We start from the raw sequence: 6,050 nt of genomic DNA, 5'->3' as shown, positions 1-6,050 counted from the left end.
TGTATAATAGTGTTAATGGTAACCATCGTAATGTTAATGATTATAATAACAATAATAACAATAAGACTAGCAACAATAGTCGTTGCAGCAGAGGGTGTCGAGCAGGAACACGGGGGCAGCAGGCGACCCGCAGCCACAGATCCAGACTCCACAGCTCCAGAGCCAGAAAACCTGCAGGAAGTGATAGGAGAGAGGAGAGAGACGAGAAAGCACAAGACTACCAGAAAGGGGAGAAGTTGTGTTAGTAACATGCAATAATGGGATAAGGTTGCATACAGAGGGAGAGAAAGTAGAGGAGAGAGGAGCTCAGTGCATCATGGGAAATCCCCCGGCAGTCTAGGCCTATAGCAGCATAACTAAGGGATGGTTCAGGACTACCTGAGCCAGCCCTATATTAAACACTACTTTCACTCCATTCTTTCTTCTTCTCCAGAAGCTTCAAGTCCACATTGGGCACAGGAAATATCCATGGAGGAACATTACCCCATTCAGTAATTGGTCCATAGTCTATAGTATTTTAATCCGTATTCTTCTGTTACTGCATTAATATTCCAACCAAATCCTTTACCTTTCTGTTGTTATGTATATTCCCAACAGTCACACAGAACCTGTGTTGCAGGTTGTTCCTCTCCAGATCCTTTTAACTTGACCCAATATGCTAAAGACAACTTAGAATGTCTTAAATATAATGGCAATTCATCAGCTTCTACCAGCAGTGCATTAGTAGGGGTTGTTTTCACTGCACCTATACTGAGTCTTAGAGCTCTGCACTGTATTCTGTCTAATTTGTCTTAAATACTCTTGGCCGCTGCTCCATATACCATACACTCATAATCAATACACGGTCGTATTAAGGCCCTATAAATATCTAGTAGTGATTGTTTATCTGCTCCCCATTGGTAGCCAGAAACTGACTTCATGAGATTCAGAACCTTTTTACATTTTGTTTCAACTTTTTTAACATGATTCCTCCATACACATTTCTCATCAAACCACAATCCTAGATACTTGAACTCTTTCACTCTTTCCATATTTTGTCCATACAGTTCAAGCTGTGCGTTATTAATCCTTCTCTTTCTGCTAAAGAACTTGAGCATGATTTTGCGACTCACATCTTTCAACTTTTAATATAGCACTCTGTATTAGTCACATGTCTAATGTTTTTCCCTCTTTTCCATATAGCTCCATCATGTGCATAAAGTGATGACTCAATATCTCTACCAACATTTATAAAAATGTCATTTATCATGATGTTAAACAGAATAGGGCTTATAGCGCTCCCTTGAGGAATACCATTTTCAATTTCAAAATCGTCCGACACAGCATCTCCAACTTTAACACTGAATGTTCGGTTAGACAGGAAGTCTAACTCCCAGTTATATAGCCTTCCGCCAATACCCATTTTATGCATTTTTCTCAATAATCCTTCTCTCCACATTGAATCATAAGCTTTCTCAATATCAAAATATACTATAGCCATGACCTCTTTCATACTAACTGCATTTTCTGCTTCATTGCTAACTTTAACTAAAGCGTCCATTGTAGTTGATTCATCATTATCATTATTAGTTCTTAAAATATCCTTTTTCCATTGTTTGTGTATTTCATCTAAATGACTCCCACTATGTACACTTGCAAACTTCTTACCTAGTAGCTCAGCTTTCTCCTTATTTGTAAATGCCAGGTGTTCTCCATCTATCAGCACTGGGATTTTAACATTGCCCAAATGTCACCCAATTTAACTTCTCTACCAATGGAGGAGCAGAATTGCCTCCATGCATTCTTCTTGGATGACTTAATTATTTTCCGTGCCATAGCTCTCTTGATAGTCCATCAGGTTATCCTGTCTCAAATGCTTCTTTTTTAAAATTCTGAATGCATGATTTCTTTCTTTTATAGCATTTTTACATTCATCGTTCCACCATGGAACTATTTTCTTTTCCTGATTCACTGTGCTCTTAGGGATGCAGGTTACTGCAGCACTAATAATCATGGAAGTCGCTGCTACTGCGCAGCTATTTACGTCACCTTCCATCGATATTCTTTCAGTATACTCAATACAAAGTTCTCTGAATTTTTCCCAGTTAGCTTTAGGAAAAAACCATCTCTCTATTACATAACCCTCCTGAACATACATATCAAAGTTCATGGAACACAATATTGGAAAGTGATCACTCCCTATATTGATATTCCATTCACATAAATTACTCATATTTACTGAGACTAAAGTAAGATCTATACAAGAAACTGAATTTCTTGTAACATTAACCCTGGTACCGCTTCCATCATTAAGGCAAGAAAGTGATCTAGTTCTTCAACTACTTCTCCATTAGTGTCTGTATGGTCACTTTCCCACAGAGTATTGTGAGCAATAAAGTCTCCACAACATATTTCTCTTCTATCAATACTTTTGATAATTTCGTTCATGGATTATATATTTCCTCTGGGACTACACATTTCTACTACTACACATTCATACTCATTTGGAACAGTATCCTTAAGCTACACATCCTCCACCTTGTTTTCCAATTCTGTCACATCTAACCGAGCTGTAGCCTGGTAGGATAAAGTTTCTTGTATACACATAACATCAGGTCTAACTTCCAGCTCCGTTACAACCTTCTTGAACTCTTGTCCATTTGCAATTAAACTTCTGGCATTTCAGTGGAGGATATGAAATACCATAATGAGGCTAATCACCTTGAGACACTCCATCATAATTAGTCGGGTTCAACATCTCATGAATCTGTTCAGCTGTAACTTCAGATCACCACTTTCTCTATGGCTGCCTCGACAATTGTCTCTTCTGTCACTTTTTTTCTTCTGCTGTATTGCCGCATTTACAGTCTTACAGATGAAAGCAACAAAGTTGGTTTTACCCACAATCAGCGTATCTTCATTAATCTCCTTTATCCATGGATTTATTTCTGTTTTCCTCTGACTGGAGATGAAGATGAAACCTCAATTACTCGTCTGTTCTCAGACTCTTTTGCTCTATTTATTACTTATGCACCACTGGGTTTGTATAGTTCACTTTCCTTCACTTTTTTTGCTGCATCAGCATAAGATACCTGATTAGTTATTTTATATTTCTGTACCTCTCTAGCTTGCCTTTGAACAGGGCATCCTCCAAAAGCAGAGCTATGCTCACCGCCACAATTACAGCATTTTACTTTTGTATCCTGACCACATTTTCCATATTCATGTTCACCTCCAAATCTAGCACATCTTTGTTTTCTTTTACATTGTCCAGCAGTGTGTCCCATTCTTTGACACTTTGAAACAGACATCCCATTTTTACTCTCTTTGGCATAACTTTTTCAAACTTAAGGACTACTGACAGGCTATAAGTTTCTCCCCCTTTTCTTTGTGTTTGCAGTCTTGTGGCTTTCACCACTCTCCCTCCTTTCACTTCCTGAATTATCTCCTCCATTGTCATTGCCATCATAAACAACACCTCTAAGCTTTGCTGCATTCCCAAGGATATGAGCACTGATCCTTTCCCCATTAAGTGTTTCTGCTCTGAGAAACCTATCTCTTTGCAGTTGATCTGAAGCAAAGACCAGCAGCCTCCTATTAGCCGACTCACCCATTTCTTTCTCAATTGCTTTTGTTAGTTTTAGTGGTTGAAAATGCCCCCCTTCTTTTTTGAATGTTACCATCACTTGCCATTCAATTTGCTCATCCTGCTTTCTCACATTTATCATTATAGACTTTTTTGGATATGTCACCCACCTCCACATCATAGGTTGAGCTTCCAGAACTATCGCACCTTCCTTTCCTACTATTATTTACATCCTGCCATGGCATACTATCACTATCTCCATCCATACTTTTACCCATGATAATTACATTCATGGTACAGTTGTTGCTAATTCGCCAAATACCAACGCTCGTTCTCAGTAGCACGTTCAAACACAATTCCGACAATCTCTCTCCTTAGCCTGGTTAAAACGCTCTTCTCTCTTCTGTTACTTCTATTCACACCCTGAACATTAATAAATTTTTGCAAGCTGTAATATTTCCTTCCACTTTTATCCACATCCCACCTGTCCTGCCATTTCTACATCATTTCTTTTTTGATTATCGCCTTAGCTACTCCTTTTCCATGGGGTATATTTATGACATTGTTTGTCCTGGTTGATTTTATAGCTATTTTGTCTGCTCTCTCATTCCCTATGTGGGCAGGTACCCAGCAGAATCTCACATCTATCCGTAGTGTCTGTAATCTAAATAAACTTTGTTGGATTTCTAGCATTGATTGATTGATTGATTTTTATTTAGAAGGGACCATGTGCAATTAATAACATAAATGTAAACATTTGATGCATTACACCAGAGTTAGCCTTAGGCTAATTTACATCTTCTCTATTAGATTTCATATTTTAAATACTATAAAGGGCTGCTACAGAATAGGCACTTTTCCTAACTCAACCTGGATTGCTTTATTTGATTTATTTATATGATCTCATTACACCAGTACAAATCCTCAGTGCTTTGTTAGTAACTCTATCCAACTTCAATAGATGTGTTTTAGCTGTTGCTCCATATACATAGCATCCATGATCTATTATTGACCTCATTAGAGCCTTGTAAATATACATTAATGATTGTTTATTTGCTCCCCAGTCTTTCCCCACTACTGCTCTCATTAAATTTATGACTTTCTTGCATTTTGATTCCACCTTTTCAATGTGTATTTTCCATGTTCCCTTTTGGTCTAACCACATACCCAGATATTTAAAAGTATCTACTGTTTCCATATTGTGGCCATATAACTGTAGGTTCTGTTTCACTTTCACTTTCTTCCTGGTATGACAAGACTTACTTGGAGAAAGCTTAAAGCCCCGATTATATGACCATTGTTCTACCTTTCCTATTGCTTCCTTGATTTTACTTCTCACTCGTATGGGATCTCGTCCTCTTGTCCAGATGGCCTCATTCGCATTCAGAGCTGACCCAATCCTTCTGTCTAGATTAATAAAAATATCATTAATCATAACATTAAATAAGACTGGACTAATAACACTGCCTTGTAGTATTCCATTAACAATTTCAAATTCCTCAGATACGTCAATCTCAATTTATTATTATAAACATTTATGCCTCCAATAACAAACAAGACAACACAATTATATTTTCAACAATAGAGAATAAAATTAATCAGCTTTTATTACAGTTACCCTCAAATAAAGTTTTATGGGAAGGAGACTTTAATACAGTGATGGATGAAAACATGGATAGCCTCCTAAAGATAAAGTAATGAGTGAATTAGGAAACATATGTGGTAGGATGGATCTTATTGATATCTGGAGACATAGACACTTAAACCAAAGAATATACTTGGAGTAATAAGGATAGATTTCAACAATCACGCATACTCTTCTGGTTGAACTCTTCAGATGTAGAAGAAATGGTGGACTTAGTGAGAACAGAACCCTGTATTTTTACAGATCATAAGGCTATTATGATTAAAATAAATATGACATCGATTAGAGGTAACTTTAAAAAAGACTATTAGAAATTAAATAAAACACTATTAGAAAATAAGAAATTTAAAAATGAATCCCAAAAAACAAGCAAATTTATTGAAGGAGTTTGGAAAATGCTGTGAATGAATGAATTTAGAAATTTTTCGTTGTCATTTGGGAGTCCCGGATAATTACAAGATTATTAGAGAAAGTAAGTTCAGGAAGTTCATTACTATCAGGTCGTTCCTGATTGGTTAATTTCTTACTCACAATTTTGTGTAGGACTACCCTAAAAGTAAATATTATGTACGGTAAATTATTGCCAATAATAGGCTACTGCTATCCCCCCCCCCGCCCCCCAAAGGTATTCAGTTAAAACCAGGGGATCAGGCCAACCAAGCTCTATTAAGTCTTTAAAACGTGGATAGGCAGTTTCTTACAGATTGTAAATGTTCAGGGATCTCTAACTACTAATATAAGTGTTAATCTTTGTAACCAGTTTATTATACCTTATCCCAGTTTAAATTTCAACAAAGGGAAGAGTTGATTGCGTCTATTATTCTAAATATATTTATTTGA

The sequence above is a fragment of the Micropterus dolomieu genome, linkage group LG15 (assembly GCF_021292245.1).
Source record: "Micropterus dolomieu isolate WLL.071019.BEF.003 ecotype Adirondacks linkage group LG15, ASM2129224v1, whole genome shotgun sequence".
NCBI classification, from domain to species: Eukaryota; Metazoa; Chordata; class Actinopteri; order Centrarchiformes; family Centrarchidae; genus Micropterus; species Micropterus dolomieu.
The sequence above is the reverse complement of the archived record's forward strand: the minus strand, read 5'-3'. Positions refer to the sequence as shown.